We start from the raw sequence: 22,224 nt of genomic DNA on the forward strand, positions 1-22,224 counted from the left end.
CTCTGCACTGAGTGTGTGTGTGTGTGAGGAAGTCCGTGGATTGGTCAATTTGAACCAATCAGCGGGGGCTTAACGTAACGGCTCCACGGATTGGTCCATTTCGTTCCGGGTACGGCTTGACATCATGCCGTCCCGGAAGAATCAAATGGACAATGACGTATCTCCAACGAGGCGTTTTGGGGAGGTATTTTCTGTGTTAGAGTTTTACTCGCTACAGGGTGTACTTTGAGGGTTTTGACTCTGCACCCTTACATGCATAAAAACCGTCATAACACACAAGGGGACGGGTAATAACCGGAAAAGCATGACACCTCTCCTTTAAAATAATACTTCTGCATACAGTATGTGACACTGAGTGTTGCACGGCCAGATACGGCTCAAGAAGCTGACTCAGATAAGGAAATATATGATACATTATGATATGAATGATAATGGAACACATTGACGTCTGCACACACAGTACGTAATGTTACTTTGATCCGGTTACTTATGTTGTGGCAGATATGTACGTACGTTTTCTTAACGCTAATGTTATAATAGTCAGATTGCTCTGAAGATGGGAGGTGATATTCTATTCATTTTCACGTTCACACAGTCTGTGATTTTTGCCGGCCGTCTTTCCTGCAACGGCAGTCTAAACTGTATTTCCTTTCTCCTGTAATATGACTTGATCGCTTTAAACTCCGCACACTGAGCTCTGATTGGTCAGCAGGCGGTGCTTTCACTGAGTTGACCTCTTAGCCTGGAACCTAACCTGCTCCGGAGCAGGCTAGCCTGTTAAGAAAATAACCAACGTTGTAGGACCGGAAACCCAGAGTTTTCCCTGAAGTTAGCTCGCCAAGCGAAAATCCGGCTTTGTAGTACAGGCCTCTGGAGTAAATTCACAAGCTACCCTGCAGTATACAAAGTCGTTCAAACTAGCTGCACCTTTACCAGCTTTGATAAAACTTGAATGATCAATCATTATAAAACATATCATATATTATTCTGAAATAGACCAATCTGCACAATGACTACTTTTACTGTCGCTATTTTAACTATATTTTGATGATAATACTTTATCTACTTTTACTTGAGGAACATTTTGATTGCAGGATTGTTCCTACACTCTGGTACTTCTACTTTTATTCTAGTACAAGATCTGAGTACTTCTACTTTTACTCAAGTACAATATCTATATCTATACGACCACTGTTTATAGCCTATGAAAAAAACGATTAGAAAACGAAGGCTAAAGCTAACGTTAGCAGATAGTGACAATGTATAATAGTTTGCTAGCTCAACGATTCCTTAAATAATATTGCGACAGAAAAACGTTTCAGTTCACAACACACTCTGCCGCTCCGACAGGGAGCTCTGCACTGAACACATGAACGGCTCGTTCTAACAGCTGTCCAGTCTGTGCCACAGTGACTCGGGACCGCACAGTTACTATTAACGAACGCACCCGTAGGTAATGTAGCTGCTGAAGCTAGACCCTCATCGCAGAGCAGCAGAGTTCAGCCGACAGACAGGAAGACTCGAGCACACAGCTCGCGCTTCATTATAATATATAAAAAAATAACACCATGCGCTTCATGGTGGCACATAACAGCTCCCGGACGCAGATTACTCCGGGTCCCAGACCGCCCCCCAAAAAAATATTTGTATTGCAGATCTACATGAATCACGTAAAGTACCTATTTTGGATTCAAAACGGCATCAGCAGGAGAGGACTCTTTAAAGTAGAGACACCACATACTGATATACACCTGAACATCAGCAGGAGAGGACTCTTTAAAGTAGAGACACCACATACTGATATACACCTGAACATCAGCAGGAGAGGACTCTTTAAAGTAGAGACACTACACACTGATATACACCTGAACATCAGCAGGAGAGGACTCTTTAAAGTAGAGACACTACATACTGATATACACCTGAACATCAGCAGGAGAGGACTCTTTAAAGTAGAGACACTACATACTGATATACACCTGAACATCAGCAGGAGAGGACTCTTTAAAGTAGAGACACTACATACTGATATACACCTGAACATCAGCAGGAGAGGACTCTTTAAAGTAGAGACACTACATACTGATATACACCTGAACATCAGCAGGAGAGGACTCTTTAAAGCAGAGATACTACATACTGATATACACCTGAACATCAGCAGGAGAGGACTCTTTAAAGTAGAGACACTACATACTGATATACACCTGAACATCAGCAGGAGAGGACTCTTTAAAGTAGAGACACTACATACTGATATACACCTGAACATCAGCAGGAGAGAACTCTTTAAAGTAGAGACACCACATACTGATATACACCTGAACATCAGCAGGAGAGAACTCTTTAAAGTAGAGCACAGTGTGCTCTGATTGGTCGGGACGTTGTGAATCGCGCTGAGTTCCGTGGAGGTGTTGTTTCCTTGTTTAGGATACATAGCGAAACACAGCCAAACTCATCCTGAGCACACACAAATTCACATCCGAAGTAAAAACAATAAGTGTGGCTTGATATTGAGTAAGAAAAAGGTTGATAAACGCTGTGAGAATGGGTCTGCAGAGAGAATTTTGCCGCGATCCCAACTGTCTGTTATCAGCCTGCAGCCAGGGAGGAGAAATCAGCAGAGCTCTCTGCACTGAGTGTGTGTGTGTGAGGAAGTCAGTGGATTGGTCAATTTGAACCAATCAGCGGGGGCTTAACGTAACGGCTCCACGGATTGGTCCATTTCGTTCCGGGTACGGCTTGACATCATGCCGTCCCGGAAGAATCAAATGGACAATGACGTATCTCCAACGAAGCGTTTTGGGGAGGTATTTTCTGTGTTAGAGTTTTACTCGCTACAGGGTGTACTTTGAGGGTTTGGACTCTGCACACCTTACATGCATAAAAACCGTCATAACACACAAGGGGACGGGTAATAACCGGAAAAGCATGACACCTCTCCTTTAAAATAATACTTCTGCATACAGTATGTGACACTGAGTGTTGCACGGCCAGATACGGCTCAAGAAGCTGACTCAGATAAGGAAATATATGATAGTCTACATTATGATGTGATATGAATGATAATGGAACACATCGACGTCTGCACACACAGTGCCGCGGACTGTACTTAATGTTACTCTGATCCGGTTACTTATGTTGTGGCAGATATGTAAGTACGTTTTCTTAACGCTAATGTTATAATAGTCAGATTGCTCTGAAGATGGGAGGTGATATTCTATTCATTTTCACGTTCACACAGTCTGTGATTTTTGCGGCCGTCTTTCCTGCAACGGCAGTCTAAACTGTATTTCCTTTCTCCTGTAATATGACTTGATCGCTTTAAACTCCGCACACTGAGCTCTGATTGGTCAGCAGGCGGTGCTTTCACTGAGTTGATCTCTTAGCCTGGAACCTAACCTGCTCCGGAACAGGCTAGCCTGTTAAGAAAATAACCAACGTCGTAGGACCGGAAACCCAGAGTTTTCCCTGAAGTTAGCTCGCCAAGCGAAAATCCGGCATCGTAGTACAGGCCTGTGGAGTAAATTCACAAGCTACCCTGCAGTATATAAAGTCTTTCAAACTAGCTGCACCTTAACCAGCTTTGATAAAACTTGAATGATCAATCATTATAAAACACATCATATATTATTCTGAAATAGACCAATCTGCACAATGACTACTTTTACTGTCGCTATTTTAACTATATTTTGATGATAATACTTTATCTACTTTTACTTGAGGAACATTTTGATTGCAGGATTGTTCCTACACTCTGGTACTTCTACTTTTATTCTAGTACAAGATCTGAGTACTTCTACTTTTACTCAAGTACAATATCTATATCTATACGACCACTGTTTATAGCCTATGAAAAAAACGATTAGAAAACGAAGGCTAACGTTAGCAGATAGTGACAATGTATAATAGTTTGCTAGCTCAACGATTCCTTAAATAATATTGCGACAGAAAAACGTTTCAGTTCACAACACACTCTGCCGCTCCGACAGGGAGCTCTGCACTGAACACCTGAACGGCTCGTTCTAACAGCTGTCCAGTCTGTGCCACAGTGACTCGGGACCGCACAGTTACTATTAACGAACGCACCCGTAGGTAATGTAGCTGCTGAAGCTAGACCCTCATCGCAGAGCAGCAGAGTTCAGCCGACAGACAGGAAGACTCGAGCACACAGCTCTCGCTTCATTATAATATATAAAAAAATAACACCATGCGCTTCATGGTGGCACATAACAGCTCCCGGACGCAGATTACTCCGGGTCCCAGACCCCCCCCCCAAAAAAATATTTGTATTGCAGATCTACATGAATCACGTAAAGTACCTATTTTGGATTCAAAACGGCATCAGCAGGAGAGGACTCTTTAAAGTAGAGACACCACATACTGATATACACCTGAACATCAGCAGGAGAGGACTCTTTAAAGTAGAGACACCACATACTGATATACACCTGAACATCAGCAGGAGAGGACTCTTTAAAGTAGAGACACTACATACTGATATACACCTGAACATCAGCAGGAGAGGACTCTTTAAAGTAGAGACACTACATACTGATATACACCTGGACATCAGCAGGAGAGGACTCTTTAAAGTACAGACACTACATACTGATATACACCTGAACATCAGCAGGAGAGGACTCTTTAAAGTAGAGACACTACATACTGATATACACCTGAACATCAGCAGGAGAGGACTCTTTAAAGTAGAGACACTACATACTGATATACACCTGAACATCAGCAGGAGAGGACTCTTTAAAGTAGAGACACTACATACTGATATACACCTGAACCCATATCTAAATATAAGAGTCTGTAAAATAAAACCCACAATGTTCAAGTTTGTTTTCTCCTTAAACAAAAGTACAGGTTTAAAGTCCTTAAATAACACAAATGTGCCCCAGTGTAAGGGACAGCAGTGTTAGGAATATATTGTGATGAAGTCAACACTGACCTGAGTTCTGGGGGTCTCTTTGTTCTCCTTCATGCTGCTCTCGGTGCTCCTTCTCCTTCTGGGTCTCTGAAATAAGTATTAACACTACAGTCAACACAAAACCAATCTACACCTAAGAAGTAGCTTAACAGCAGAGGTGGGAAGAAATTAACTCCATCCTGCTAGCAGGTTAAGGTTAGGCAGCGCCATATAGAGAGAGAGTTATGACAACGGAAGTCCAAAATGCTTGATCGTCACGTGGTTCAGGGAGAATCAATAGTTCCCCGGAAGTTCGTGGCGGGACATTTGAATGCATGATTACCGGAGATAGAACTACGATTTTTGGTAATAAGTAGTGAATTGAGGTCTTGATTTGCAATATTTATACAACATACCGATATGTGCATGTATTTACATCAATATGTTTTAAAAATAAAATAGAATCTGCTAATATTTATGGGTAATATTAGGAATAGTGTGAACAGCTAGTTTACTTGTTAACATATACATAATAAATGCAAAAACTGTAGTTTTTGTCTATGATATAACAATATATACAACAAATATGTTTTGCGGCTCCAGACAAAAAAAAGTGTTGGAAAAGGGGGCAAAATGGCTCTTCTGGTCAAAAAGGTTGCAGACCCCTGACTTAAACACTTTATCCAGGATGAAAGTCACATAGTTGCAACTGCAAGGTGAATACAGCTGGTAAAAGAAAAAGTGTTTGAATGCGTACATTAACAGGTTTATGAAATCACTGCCCCGTCTAAGACACGAGTGGATCTGACTTTAATTACATTTGACTCGAGTGTTTCGTCAACTTAATGTATTGCTTAAAGGAGAGGTGTCATGGCCATTTCCACTGATCATAATTCCATTGTTGAGGTCTACTAGAATAGATTTATATTGTGCATTTTTCCAAACTCACATTGGTTCCTCATACAGCATCTCTGTAAACTACGTGTATTCACTGAATTTCACTCTCTGCCTTTAACGGCTCGTTGTAGCTCCAATAGCTCCAGCCCCCACCCTCCCTGTGAGCACAGTGTGCTCTGATTGGTCGGGACGTTGTGAATCGCGCTGAGCTCCGTGGAGGTGTTTCCTTGTTTAGGATACATAGCGAAACACAGCCAAACTCATCCTGAGCACACACAAAGTCACAGCCGAAGTAAAAACAATAAGACACTACATACTGATATACACCTGAACATCAGCAGGAGAGGACTCTTTAAAGTAGAGACACTACATACTGATATACACCTGAACATCAGCAGGACAGAACTCTTTAAAGTAGAGACACCACATACTGATATACACCTGAACATCAGCAGGAGAGGACTCTTTAAAGTAGAGACACTACATACTGATATACACCTGAACATCAGCAGGAGAGGACTCTTTAAAGTAGAGACACTACATACTGATATACACCTGAACATCAACAGGAGAATACTCTTTAAAGTAGAGCACAGTGTGCTCTGATTGGTCGGGACGTTGTGAATCGCGCTGAGTTCCGTGGAGGTGTTGTTTCCTTGTTTAGGATACATAGCGAAACACAGCCAAACTCATCCTGAGCACACACAAACTCACATCCGAAGTAAAAACAATAAGTGTGGCTTGATATTGAGTAAGAAAAAGGTTGATAAACGCTGTGAGAATGGGTCTGCAGAGAGAATTTTGCCGCGATCCCAACTGTCTGTTTTCAGCCTGCAGCCAGGGAGGAGAAATCAGCTGAGCTCTCTGCACTGAGTGTGTGTGTGTGAGGACGTCCGTGGATTGGTCAATTTGAACCAATCAGCGGGGGCTTAACGTAACGGCTCCACGGATTGGTCCATTTCGTTCCGGGTACGGCTTGACATCATGCCGTCCCGGAAGAATCAAATGGACAATGACGTATCTCCAACGAAGCGTTTTGGGGAGGTATTTTCTGTGTTAGAGTTTTACTCGCTACAGGGTGTACTTTGAGGGTTTTGACTCTGCACCCTTACATGCATAAAAACCGTCATAACACACAAGGGGACGGGTAATAACCGGAAAAGCATGACACCTCTCCTTTAAAATAATACTTCTGCATACAGTATGTGACACTGAGTGTTGCACGGCCAGATACGGCTCAAGAAGCTGACTCAGATAAGGAAATATATGATACATTGTGATGTGATATGAATGATAATGGAACACATCGACGTCTGCACACACAGTACGTAATGTTACTTTGATCCGGTTACTTATGTTGTGGCAGATATGTAAGTACGTTTTCTTAACGCTAATGTTATAATAGTCAGATTGCTCTGAAGATGGGAGGTGATATTCTATTCATTTTCACGTTCACACAGTCTGTGATTTTTGCCGGCCGTCTTTCCTGCAACGGCAGTCTAAACTGTATTTCCTTTCTCCTGTAATATGACTTGATCGCTTTAAACTCCGCACACTGAGCTCTGATTGGTCAGCAGGCGGTGCTTTCACTGAGTTGACCTCTTAGCCTGGAACCTAACCTGCTCCGGAGCAGGCTAGCCTGTTAAGAAAATAACCAACGTTGTAGGACCGGAAACCCAGAGTTTTCCCTGAAGTTAGCTCGCCAAGCGAAAATCCGGCTTCGTAGTACAGGCCTGTGGAGTAAATTCACAAGCTACCCTGCAGTATACAAAGTCGTTCAAACGAGCTGCACCTTTACCAGCTTTGATAAAACTTGAATGATCAATCATTATAAAACATATCATATATTATTCTGAAATAGACCAATCTGCACAATGACTACTTTTACTGTCGCTACTTTCACTATATTTTGATGATAATACTTTATCTACTTTTACTTGAGGAACATTTTGATTGCAGGATTGTTCCTACACTCTGGTACTTCTACTTTTATTCTAGTACAAGATCTGAGTACTTCTACTTTTACTCAAGTACAATATCTATATCTATACGACCACTGTTTATAGCCTATGAAAAAAACGATTAGAAAACGAAGGCTAACGTTAGCAGATAGTGACAATGTATAATAGTTTGCTAGCTCAACGATTCCTTAAATAATATTGCGACAGAAAAACGTTTCAGTTCACAACACACTCTGCCGCTCCGACAGGGAGCTCTGCACTGAACACCTGAACGGCTCGTTCTAACAGCTGTCCAGTCTGTGCCACAGTGACTCGGGACCGCACAGTTACTATTAACGAACGCACCCGTAGGTAATGTAGCTGCTGAAGCTAGACCCTCATCGCAGAGCAGCAGAGTTCAGCCGACAGACAGGAAGACTCGAGCACACAGCTCTCGCTTCATTATAATATATAAAAAAATAACACCATGCGCTTCATGGTGGCACATAACAGCTCCCGGACGCAGATTACTCCGGGTCCCAGACCCCCCCCCCAAAAAAATATTTGTATTGCAGATCTACATGAATCACGTAAAGTACCTATTTTGGATTCAAAACGGCATCAGCAGGAGAGGACTCTTTAAAGTAGAGACACCACATACTGATATACACCTGAACATCAGCAGGAGAGGACTCTTTAAAGTAGAGACACCACATACTGATATACACCTGAACATCAGCAGGAGAGGACTCTTTAAAGTAGAGACACTACATACTGATATACACCTGAACATCAGCAGGAGAGGACTCTTTAAAGTAGAGACACTACATACTGATATACACCTGAACATCAGCAGGAGAGGACTCTTTAAAGTACAGACACTACATACTGATATACACCTGAACATCAGCAGGAGAGGACTCTTTAAAGTAGAGACACTACATACTGATATACACCTGAACATCAGCAGGAGAGGACTCTTTAAAGTAGAGACACTACATACTGATATACACCTGAACATCAGCAGGAGAGGACTCTTTAAAGTAGAGACACTACATACTGATATACACCTGAACATCAGCAGGAGAGGACTCTTTAAAGTACAGACACTACATACTGATATACACCTGAACATCAGCAGGAGAGGACTCTTTAAAGCAGAGATACTACATACTGATATACACCTGAACATCAGCAGGAGAGGACTCTTTAAAGTAGAGACACTAGTGATACACCTGAACATCAGCAGGAGAGGACTCTTTAAAGTAGAGACACTACATACTGATATACACCTGAACCCATATCTAAATATAAGAGTCTGTAAAATAAAACCCACAATGTTCAAGGTTGTTTAACCTTAAACAAAAGTACAGGTTTAAAGTCCTTAAATAACACAAATGTAAGGGATAACAGTGTTAGGAATATATTGTGACGAAGTGAACACTGACCTGAGTTCTGGGAGTCTCTTTGTTCTCCTCCATGCTGCTCTCAGTGCTCCTTCTCCTTCTGGGTCTCTGAAATAAGTATTAACACCGCAGTCAACACAAAACCAATCTACAGCTAAGAAGTAGCATAACAGCAGAGGTGGGAAGAAATTAACTCCATCCTGCTAGCAGGTTAGGGTAAGATGGAAAGGCCTGCACTTCACGAGCATAAACTCCGCCAGCGGCGAACAGTGTTTGTAGAAAACCACAGCGTCCCTACACCAAGCATCACTGATGTGAACAATCACACCGCCTTCCCCCGGCTAACCGTAGCTCTGTCTGAGCGGTAGCATGTTAGCCGGTCGAGCTGAATGGCAGATTCTGGGATGTTGTCATTTAGCCATGATTCCGTCAAAACTTACACACAGCACTCTCTCATCCCACTCTGGGTCGACCGGAGTAGTCTTATGATGTCCATGTTATTGTCCAGTGAGCGAACATTAGCCATGATGCTCGGAATAGCGGGCTATTCAGCACGTGGTTGAACGTATTTCAAAGCCGCTGAGTACCTCTGCCTGCGTGGCGTCTATTGTTTGTTTTGTTGTTATTTCCTTGTCCAGCAAGAACTCACGACTGTACTGTATACTCCTGACTGTACTATCGGTTCGGGATGTTAGAAGTGAACTAGACGAACACACGTTAAAAACACTGAAGACTCGGGAGAGCTAGCTGCTGCTGTCTGCGCTGCCATCTTGGTTAGCCTGCTGTGAGGAATGATCGATGAACAGCTCCAAATTAAAAAAGGACCAAGTATTATCAGTTTTAAAGTACTCAGTATTATCAGCAGTAAAACAACTCAGTGCTATAGTAAAAGTACACAGTATTATAGTAAAAGTACACAGTATTACCCGGTATTTCTGCTCCTCTTTGTTCGTCAGTTTGTTGATGTTCACCGACTAGCATTAGCCACCTAGCATGAAGCAGCTAACAGCAGATAAGGACCCGGATGAAGAGGTGGAATTGTTCTAAAGCTCCTCTCGTCTCTTCTTCTCCTGAGAGGAACGGGTTATATTCTAATATATCACAGATATATATGAATGAGAGCTGATAGAGACTCCGACTGATGGAAGCTTTACAACAACTGGATCCTGCCTGAGAGCATGGTCGAAAGCAGAAGTACCGGGATGTGGGCCCACAGAGCATGCGCAGTAGAGTGTTCCCATAAGCCCCGCCTCCCATCTCCCGCTCTCAGTCAGTCTTCTTCTTCTCTTGATTTTTGGCGGATTCTAAACAACTTAAAAGGTGCATACCGCCACCTACTGTACAAGAGTATGAATCATCATAATCATTCCATCTCTCAACCTATGATCTAATCAAAAATAAAAATAAATAAATAAATCAACAAAAAACATGAAACAAATAAAACAAAAATAAAAATCTATGATCTTTCCTGACCCATTGTCAAATTATTTTCCCAACCCCAGTTTCACTCAAGAAGGCAAACAGTGCCTTTCTGGTAGCTCTCACTCCCTCTCCTTTTGTTCCCAAAACACCAACCACTCCATTCTCTCTCCGCCTCGAAAACGTCAGCCTTTAGCTTTTCTCTTTCAGCTTTATAGATGTCACAATGTAACAAGATATGTTCCACATCTTCTTTTACTCCACAGTTCCCACACATGTCAATGTCACTTGTCCCCATGATATACAGCGTACCATTCAAAGCCGTGTGATTTATTCTGAGTCTAGCTATCGTGATTTCCTCCCTTCTGTTTCTTTCTTTCTAAATATTAATTGTGATTGTCTTTTGAACTTTATGATACTCTTTGCCTTTCTGGTCTTTCTCCCACCTTTTCTGCCAGATCTCCATCCCTTTCTTCTTAATGACTGCTTTTCATTCTCCTTTTCCAAGTTGAACTGGTAATGTGATTTCCTTTTGTAGTGCACTTTTTGCTCATTCATCAGCACACTCGTTCCCTTTCACCCCCTCATGAGCACACTCGTTCCCTTTCACCCCCTCATGAGCACACTCGTTCCCTTTCACCCCCTCATGAGCACACTCGTTCCCTTTCACCCCCTCATGAGCAGGCACCCAGCAGAACTGCAGATCTATGCCGCCTCTGTGAAGTCTTAAAGCTCCCATGTCATGCTTTTCCGGTTATTACCCGTCCCCATGTGTGTTATGAAGGTTTTTATGCATGTAAACGGTGTGCAGAGTCAAAACCCTCAAAGTACACCCTGTAGCGAGTAAAACTCTAACACAGAAAATACCTCCCCAAAACGCCTCGTTGGAGATACGTCACTGCCCATTTGATTCTTCCGGGTACCGCCTGATGTCATGCGGTACCCGGAATGAAATGGACCAATCCCGAAGAGCTATGGCCACACCAGCAGCGTCGTGTTCCTCCTCCAGAGGTTCGAAGAACCGGCATTTTCACAGACGAAAGCTTCCAAAACATTGCCCAGTTTGAGGCCGGATATGCACAGCTTGTTTGGACCGTTTGGAGCAGGGGAAGATCTGGGTATACAACCTGTAAGTTTGCATTGTTATTTGTGTATTTATCAAACAAGACTGTTTAAATGTGTAAACTGTGTTGGACTGCTAAGCCATTGACACAGTGCTAACTAAGTTGCTAGAGTTTCCATATATCAACTCTAATATCAGCAGATGGCCTTGCATACATGTATCTCATAGCAGGAGAATGTCTGCATTCACACACAAAATACCTATTGACAGTATACTCCGGGTGATTTGCCGGTCAGTCGGGAAACGTAATTACATTATAGCTGGCGTAGCGATCTAACACACGGAGCTAGAGCTAGTTTCGGTCAGAAAAACATTTTTGTGATGCTACGTTGCTAGCGTTTAAATATATCAACTACAATGTCAGCAGATGGCCTTACATGTTTGTCATGGCAGGAGAATGTCTGCAGTCACACACACGGAATACTCATACAGTATACTCCGGTTTACCGTACATTGTGACCGTACATATACTGCATGTAGCTAACGAGGCTAGCTGTATGCTAGCGCAAAACAATGTATTCATGCAAGTTACATTGTATGACCGAACGTAGCAGAATACCCGTATACGATTGCAATTATAAACACGTTATTGCTAGCCTAATATGAACCACTAGCTTTTGTTCATAGTAGTTTTATTACACTGCATTATAGTTGCCTTTCCTCCAAGCTAACGTTCATATCGTGTTAGCTACCAAGGTAAACAAAGCTAGGTTAGCATATTAGCAGGCAAGCTGTTCATTACACAACTACTACTAACGAATCTAAAACAACTAAGTTTCTCTAATATTTTGTGATTTGCATTTGATTTCGTCCAGCCAGATCCTGGCGGACAATCCATGACGGGGAAGGGATTCTACTACTACTGAGGGTGCTAAAAGGCACCGCACCGACTGTGCGCAGGCAAGATGCGAGGAGGAGGAATGGATGATATACCGTGTATATATGTATATTTATGTTCATTTTGTACATTTCTAAAAATAAAGTTTAATGGAAATACTTAGTAGGCCTATCCTTTCTTCCCTGAATTCATATATAGCAAACCATGATTTGATTTCTCATCAAACAGTAGTAGTTTATAACGGGTAAAAATAACTTACTCTTTGTTATGAGTCGCTCGTAGGCCACAACGGAAAGACAAGGAGACATACACGAGTTTACAAAACCACGGCACATTTATTGTAGTAAATGCAGAGACAGGTGGTCGAGGGGAGAGGGTCGCTCAGTTCGTCCTTCTGCAGCCGCTTTGGAGAGAGACTCCGGGCCGCTGGGATTAATAGCGCCGGCTACGGAGGTGTCCGTGATCGCGCTGATTACCCTCTTCAGCTCCACCCCACCGTAAGACAAAGGCCCTGAGGCCGTCACACTCTTCTATAACAACAGTTAAAAATATATATGTATATAAAATATACCGCTGTACCGACGCCATGATAAGACTGATGTTACGCTGAGAGCAGCCGGGAAAAGCACTGACATGGGCGCAGCCTCTCTGGTGGTTGACTAATCAGAACGAGTGGCCGAGCTGACCAATCGGAGCACACTAGGCTCACAGGGAGGGGGGGGCAAGAGCTCCAACGAGTCGTTTAGTGGAGAAAGTGAATACTGCTGAATACACATGCTTGACAGAGATGCTGTATGCGAAACCAATGTGAGTTTGGAAAATTGCACAGTATAAATCTATTTTAGTATACCTCAACAATGTAATTATGATCAGTGGAAATGGCCATGACATGGGCCCTTTAACAGGCTGTGGTTCAGTTCTATGAGAATGTCTTCTCTGGCAGTTGTTGTTGACTGTATGCTTTTTAAAAGGAACAATTAATCTGTGCATATCACCACCCTATCTGGTCTGACCTCTTCAACCCACTGTAATCCTATTATTACTGCCAGCATTTCTGCTGTGTACACTGATAGTTGATCTGACGCTCTTTTTGAAATCGATATTTTAAAGTCTGGGATGTATATACCAACTCCAACACACTCTTCCTTGTTCTTAGAACCATCTGTGTACATTTTTAGGTAATTGTAGTACTTTTCGTTCAGATACATACTTGTTTTAATTCCCACTTCATTTATTTGCCACTCTTTTTTCCTTTCTATGATACTCATATCTATGTTAGCTTCTGGGAAAGCCATGGAGGAACACTACTGAATGGGGTTGCTTTGGCAAACGTGATATTCTCCACTCCATATGCCCTCGTTCTCTCCTTACTCGTCCAGCCAAACCCACGCCCCTGGAACTTTGTATATTCCCAGCAATCCTGTAGTATTCTGTTTGTGATATTTCCCTCTCCACTTCCTTGTAGCCTGACCCAGTATGACAGAGCAAGTTTCTCTCTTCTGATCTCCAGAGGCGTCTCTCCTGCTTCTATCAGAACTGCATTGATAGGGGATGACTTTATCGCTCCAATACACAGCCGCTACATAACCCCTAACCCTAACCTAAAAGCGATGTTTTTGCTGCTGTTCCATACACTATACAACCATAGTCTATTGTGGACCTCATAATTGATCTGTAAATGTCTATTAATGCTTGTTTGCCTGCGCCCCAGTTGCGAAACGATTTTTGGTCGAGCCAAAGTGCTGTACATATAATAAAATACCCTACAGTAAAGACACTTTACAGCAAATACAACAGCACAGTTTGTTCAGAATATCAGTATGAGAAAAAACGACACCCTCTGTCCTCAAACCACAGTCCTTGAACTCATTCACCTTTGTCATTGGACGATCATATAGTGGCTGCGTTTCACTTCTCTTATTTTTCATTTCCTCGCTCCTCGGTCTCGGTCTCACCGGAAGTTGATTTGTCTGCGCCATCTTGAGTAGCGTCCCAATGGCCTTATTTTTGCCGGAGGACCGAGGACTGAGGAGCGAGGAGCGATAATGGAGGAGCTATAATCGAGGAACCACCAGACCATCCTTCGATGAAATCCTCAGAGACTCGCCCCGCCCCCTTACTGTGTATCGCTCACTGATTGGACGATGCAGCGCATGCAATGATCTGATGCTTCTTGACATGAGAGCAGAGTTTCCCAGCGGAGTGAAGAAAACACATGAAACTCATGGGACTCACTCCTCAGTTCATACAGTGTTCTGTTTCAATGAATGCATCATTCAGTTACAAATATGTGATATATCTGAACAACAAAGTGCTCAAAAATCATTTTATTCATTTATTGGAAACATTTTCATGATCGCTTTTTTCGTTTTACATTTTCATTTATTGTCATTTCCATTCAGTCAGTCATTAAGTGCTATTTAACATGTTAATGTGCTACATATCCACACAAACAGACAAAGTGTGCAATCCAATGAATGTTAATCTAACTGGGTTTTGATAGATAACATATCTCTCTTTCTTCTCTCAATTATTTTATTTCTATTGTGCACTCTAATCAATATTAATCTAACTATTGTTCGTTTATACATTTTAAGAATGGCGTTTATCTTTTTTGAGAATGAGTTCTTATTTAATGTATTTGGGTCTACAACAGATGATACAAATGTTTGTGTCAGTAAATGTGTACTAACAGAGGCGGGGGTGTTTGTGAAAACAACGGGGACAGAGCTGGCTGCTGTCAGACGATCAGCTGTGCGGCGTCATCACAAACGGACGTCGCTTCACGTGACCCTCCGGAGGAAAGGACGTCCCATTGCTCTTAAAACTCATTTCCCTGCTTCTCGTGGTTTCCTTGCGTCTCTCCATGCTTCCCTGGTGGGAGGGACTAGTCGCAGCGAAACGACGCAAGTGAGGGACGCAAGGAATCCATTTAACCGAAGTGAAACGCAGCCTATAGTGTTAGCTGTTGGCCATCAATCTGGCCTTTGTTTGTAAATACCATGTAGCGTGACTTGCTACCTTTCTGACATTTTGAATCCCCAGTTATATGACCACCTCTATGCTTTTTTTAATCGCTCTACCTATATTCTCCATTACGTATGGGGCATTTCTTCCCCTCATCCAAATAGCCCCATCATCTGCGTATAGAGCCGATTGGATGCATGTGTCTAAGCTAGGGCTGTCAAGTTAACGCGTTAATAACGTGTTAACGCAATTTTTTTTTAACGCCACTAATTCTTTTAGCGCGATTAACGCATGTGTATCTTTTGTCCTCAGCCGCCCCATAGTTTCAGAGCGCATCGGGTTTAAAATACCATCTACAAGCTGATGCTGACAGCCCCGCTCCTGCCGCCCGCTTGTGGCAGACCACACTTCCACGCTCACTGGCAGGCCCGGACTGGCCATCGGGAGGACCGGGAGGGTGTGTGTATGTGTGGCGCGAGCGAGGCACACCTTACGTGTTGTTGTTGTTGTTAGCATCTAGTGCTAGCTAGTTACGCTAACAGATATGAGGAGGTGTTTCAATGAAAACAGAGGAGCTACATTTCGCCGACAACTTGACTTTATGCAGGTAGCCAGACAGTGGGACATTGGACGAAAAGTCAGCACACTCAGCACGGATAGTGCGCGCAACATGATTGCAGCGTCCAGGCTCCCGTTCGAGCATATATGCCTTGAGCTGCACATAGCTCCAACGATCCATCACAGTGTCTCAACACACACACACAGTGGTCATTTGTTCTGGGAATGTCATTTTCGAGCCTGAGACCTGAATAACAGGCTCAGGGCTTAACAGGTTAAGAGCATTTTATAACTTTTAAAAACCTAAAATAAAGGCTATAAAAGAGTTCATACTGGGTAGTTTATATAATTTTTTTAAAGAATCCGCTGATTTAAAGACGTTTCTTTTTGGACTCAGTAACGTCACGGACTGACACGGAAGTTGTAGTACCGCAGTTGGCCACTATGTCGTTTTTCAATAAACTTTATTGAAATCCAGGGGGAAAAACAGACAGTGCCATCAAGTGGTGAAACCACAGCAACACGTGGAGGAAATAAAAACTGGAAAACCAAGAAAAGCAAATCTATTAAAAGAAAAATGATTTAACCTGTTTTGTTGACAGTTGCTCTAATTATGAATACATATAAAATATATAATGAATAAAATAAAAAAACGTAAAAAAAACAATAACATTTTGCAGATGAGGCATTAAACAGTTTTATTTAAGTGAGGAACAAAAATCACTTTGCAAAAAATAAATGATGAATTCTGGGAAGAAAATACTAATTTACTAAACAAACAAATGATTCCTTTTCAATATAGCTGCAGTTCAAATAAAGACCATTAATTAAAACCCTAGTGCAAAGTGATTGTAAGTCATTATAAAACATTAAACAGTTTCTAATGATTAGTCAAATAGTCTCTTTGTGTCGACAACTTTAATGAGAAAATAGAAAACAAGTTTTAAGTTCACAGCTCAGATTATTACAGCAGCAAGAATCACATTTACTGAGAACACAGAAAACTAACGGCCGTCACAATGAAGTCAAATAATGAACATAAAATAATATTATATCAGAGTTTCACTCGAACAATGTTTGTTAAAAAGAAACAAGAATGTTACAAATGTACTTTATCACTTCTCATACCTAACGAGTCTTAGTGTTTTGTAAAGTAAATACAAAAGGCCACAAAAAAAGAAAACACGATGATCGGCATGGCACAAAGGAGCGATCTGAGGCTTAATGACCCACACCCTCAAACTGTACATAAAAGTGGACATTAACTAATGCAGTTGGGAGGATAATATACAGTACATGTATCATAGTTCATTTCATGATAAACAACATGCCTTAATCCTTTTCTCCTGCCACTAAAGTTTAGAAGAAACACCTTAAATCAATGTGCAGCCGTCACAACGTTACAGACAGAAACATGTGAAAAGGCTGATTTATCTAAATCAAAAGAACATTTTTATTAACCAGAGCATTCACATCTATAGCTAAGTGTGTGAGGACGGCAGGATTTTGGGTGGTCTGAATGTCGTCCATAAAATAACATGTTTATTAGAACGTAAAGTCACTTACATTTGGAGAAACCAGCGGGAATGCTAGCTTGACTCAGAAAAGGATCAGATGGAGGCTGAGTGAGTGCGCTGGTGGGATCTAAGGGTACTGATCTGAGTAAAAGGTTTCCCACATTGTTCACAGCTGTATCGTTTCGCTCCAGTGTGAATACGATGATGCCTCTTAAGATTACTTGATTGAGTAAATGACTTGTCACACTGGTCACAGCTGTACGGTTTCTCTCCAGTGTGAATGCACTGGTGGATTTTAAGGTCACGACAAGAAAACATTTTCCCACTCGTCACAGCTTGTGAGTTGACCTGATGTATTGCAAGTTTTTCCACATTGTTCAAAGCTGTATGGTTTCTCTCGTGTGAATACGATGATGGATTGTGAGTTTACTTGATGAACGGAACATTTTCCCACACTCTTCACACCAGTATGGTTTTTCTCCCGTGTGAATACGATGATGGATTGTGAGATTACCTGATTTAGTGAACGTTTTCCCACACAGGTCACAGCTGTAAGGTTTCTCTCCAGTGTGAACTCTCTGATGAACCGTTAATTGTCCAGAGGCCTTGAAGGATTTGTCACACAGGTCACAACTGTACGGTCTCTCTTCAGTATGAACTCTGTGATGAACCGTTAATTGTCCAGAGGCCTTGAAGGATTTGTCACACAGGTCACAGCTGTACGGTTTCTCTTCAGTATGGATGCGTTGGTGGACTTTAAGTGCACCAGTCTGAGAAAACGTTTTCCCACACAGGTCACAGTTGTGGGGTTTCGCTCCTGTGTGAATTCTCTGATGACGCTTTAAGTTCCCTGAGGATTTGAAGGATTTGTCACACAGGTCACAGCTGTGTGGTTTCTCTCTAGTGTGAATAAGATAATGGGACTTCAGTTCAAATAGAGTATTGAACGTTTTCCCACACAGGTCACAGCTGTAAGGTTTCTCTCCAGTATGAACTCCAGTATGGATGCGTTGGTGGACTTTAAGTGAACCAGTCTGAGAAAACGTTTTCCCACACAGGTCACAGTTGTGGGGTTTCTCTCCTGTGTGAACTCTCTGATGAACCTTTAAGTTCCCTGATACTTTGAAGGATTTGTCACACAGGTCACAGCTGTACGGTTTCTCTCCAGTATGAACTCTGCGATGAACCTTTAATTTTACAGAGGTCTTGAAGGATTTGTCACACAGGTCACAGCTGTGAAGTCTGAGTCCTCTCTGGTTCTAAAGCCACATATATACAGAGAGAGAGAGAGAGACATTCATTAAGTACATTTTTTTACAATCTTTTGCAACATGCCTTCTTGAACAAAAACAAAAGCAATTGAGCCACCATTTTCAACTAATGTTATTAAAGAACTGTTAAAGAATCACTCAAATGCAGTCTGGGTCTGTAGATTTATCCTAAATTCGCCAAAAGTTAGCATTCTAACGTAACATAAAGTACCGCGACCGCTGTTTGCACCATGTAATCAGAGGTATCGTTGGAAAGCTCCGTCTCTCCTGCACAATCTCATCGGATTCAAATATGGTCATTTCCTTTGCATCAGCAACCAATCGTGTACAAAGGGGTCTTAAACCAAAACACGAAATCTCATTGACTGGTGTCAATTTCTGACAACGTGATTCGTTCAGATGCGTCACGTGGTGTGCTAAAACACTTCCTGGTTTAGCTTTCGCTGGAAATGTAAATCTCAAAATGGCAAAAGAACAGTGAAAAAAACGTTCACAGAAGACGACAACAATTGTCACTTCCACGAAGCAAGGTTAGACAAAAAACAAATGACCCTGAACATGAAATACCTTCACGGAGTGTGTCGAGGCGCAAGCTGTTATCCAGAGAACAGGAGGGTTTAGGTAGCGCCACACAGCCATCTTTAAAGGTCTTTTTCTCAAAATTAGTTTTTTTTCTCATATTCTGAGTGAGAAATTTCCACTTCAGTAGCACTTACATACACCAAACCTTTCAGTTATATTCCTATCAATATTCTGAAGGTTTTTACAGAAGGGTTTGTTCATATATCATTCATAGCCTGAATTATATGACATTTTATACCTAAAACATTGCAAACATTGATATTTTAGGGCTGTTGACAGTATTTTCTGATTTATGGAGTGATAAAAAGAGATATCCAAAATCCCTTCAGTAAAGTTTTTAGATTCTAATATGACTACAAAATTAAACAAGAATTTTGAACCTGACTTTATCCAATGTTCAGAATTGTGTTCCTGAAATGTATGATAATATGCGCATATTTAAACATGCTATTTCAGAAAACTTGTAATACAAAAAACAATTGTCTTAATGCAAGTAATTAACTGGAGAAATGTTAAGCCCCGAGCCTGTTTTCCAGGTCTCAGGCTCGAAAATGACATTCCCAGAACAATTGACCATAACTACACTTCTAAAAGGGGAAAATTAATAATCTTTTTTCTCAAAGCAATGATAAACCTGTGAGTTGGATGTAGAAAAGTCAGAATCAATATAGATTTTTTTTATTTTAAAGTAAATTCAGATTGAACATAGTAAAAAAATGTAAATGATTGTGTCCGTCCAAAAGAAAAACATTACTTATAGTGAAAACCACCCTTGAATGATGGGATTGTAGACTAAAAGCTTTAGGAATCCAACCTATAACATAATAAATACCCTGTATCAAGATTGATGCAAAACAAGTGACATTTGACCTTTTTAGAGAGATTTAGCACAAAAAAACCCACCTCTGGGGTCATTTGGGTGTATTTGCTGTTTCTCTGGAACCCATTGGTCGATTCTGGTGATTGACATCTCTTTTGAACCGTTAGAGCCAATAGAATCGAAGGGGTGGTTCCACATACACACACACGTTACCATTTTTTTCACGAAACTGTGTCTCAGGGCTTCTTAATATTTAATAACCTATTAATGTCTCTGTGACGGCTGTCGCCTTGCCTCCTGCATTAACTGGCCTGCGAGCATCCTGTGTGTGTATATGTGTGTGTGTATATGACTGCCTTCAGGTACTATTGTTACCACGTCGGCGTCACGTTATTCAGCTCCTCCCACCGGAAGAGGTCTGGATGACGCGGGATGACGCTACTTAAGCTGCTGTCATTCGGGGCGCTGGATTTGTGCCAGGACGCCACGCTACTCTCGTCTCCAAATGTTTATGTCTATGTTCTGAGACTTGTGACGGCGTTGGATTTGTGCTAGACGCCTCACTATTTTGGCCTTAGTGCCCTTATTGTTCTGTGACTGTGCTGATCTGTGGCCTCCTTTTCTGTTTGCTTATATTATAAATAAATAGCTCCTTGTTTAAAGAGCCTATACCTTTGTTTATATCATTTTTATGAGTTTATTATTAGAACCAACTTCTTACCAAGAACATCTGGTCTTGTGTTGCTTCCCTTTTACCCTAAACGAGCTGGGGACGTAACAGTCTCATACCCACTTAACGGGAAGAAACTCAGCTAAAAGACGATACAAACCTTTTTTACCGAAACAAAACACAAGTCTCACAAGAGGCGTCTAAATCAGCCCTGAGCGAAAATATGCTAACGCACTTAGCACAGAACTCAAGGTAAAAATACCCTTATTACTTATTGTAACTGCACATACAAGATATCAGATTGAAGCTGAGATTCCACAGATTATTTAGGTATAGTATCATCACTGAGCGATCAGAACTTGCGACAGGGGAAGCAAACACAGACATCACAACACGTAGCATCACGGAGCATTCACGGGACATCTCTTACCTTAGCTGTTGGTTTCTGATCAAAAGTCGTGTTCAATGGCATTAAAACGATAAAAACGCCGCTGAAGGTTAATCCATAGGTTAATCCAATGTGTCTGTCACTTTGAAAAAAGTATTGATAAACCATAATTCCATTTTTATTCCCCTCGATTCTATTGGCTCTAACGGTTAAAAAGAGATGTCAATCATCAAAATCGACAGAGGGGGGCCAGAGATATGGAAAATGCACCCAAATGACCCCAGAAGTGTTTTTTTTTCTTCTAAATCTCTCTAAAAAGGTCAGATTTCACTTGTTTTGCATCAATCTTGATACAGGGTACTTATATGTTATAGTTCAGATTCCTAAAGCTTTTAGTCTACTATCCCATCCTTCAAGGGTGGTTTTAACTATAAGTTAAAAAACAAAATTGGATTTTTACTATGTCCAATCTGAATTTACATTAAAATTCAAAAAATCTATATTGATTCTGACTTGTTTACATCCAACTCACAGGTTTATCATTGCTTTGAGAAAAAAGATTATTAATTTACCCCTTTTAAAAGAGAAAATAGTCATTTGTTCTGGGAATGTCATTTTCGAGCCTGAGACCTGAAAAACAGGCTCAGGGCTTAACAGGATAAACATCCATGACTTTATCCAGGATAAAAGCCACATAGTTGCAAAAAAGTGTTTGAATGCGTAAATTAACAGGTTTATGATATCACTGCCCCGTCCGTCTAAGACACGAGTGGATCTGACTTTAATTACATTTGACTCGAGTGTTTCGTCAACTTAATGTGTTGCTTAAAATAATACTTCTGCATACAGTATGTGACACTGTGAGTGTTGCACACATATACATATACACACATGAACATCAGCAGGAGAG

At 41.5% G+C, this 22,224-nt stretch overlaps 1 pseudogene; it reads right to left on the reverse strand.

Annotated features, from left to right (window-relative positions):
• Positions 1 to 22,224, reverse strand: part of LOC117469815 — a 117,498-nt pseudogene that overhangs the window by 26,801 nt on the left and 68,473 nt on the right.

The sequence above is a fragment of the Trematomus bernacchii genome, unplaced genomic scaffold (assembly GCF_902827165.1).
Source record: "Trematomus bernacchii unplaced genomic scaffold, fTreBer1.1, whole genome shotgun sequence".
Taxonomy (NCBI): Eukaryota; Metazoa; Chordata; class Actinopteri; order Perciformes; family Nototheniidae; genus Trematomus; species Trematomus bernacchii.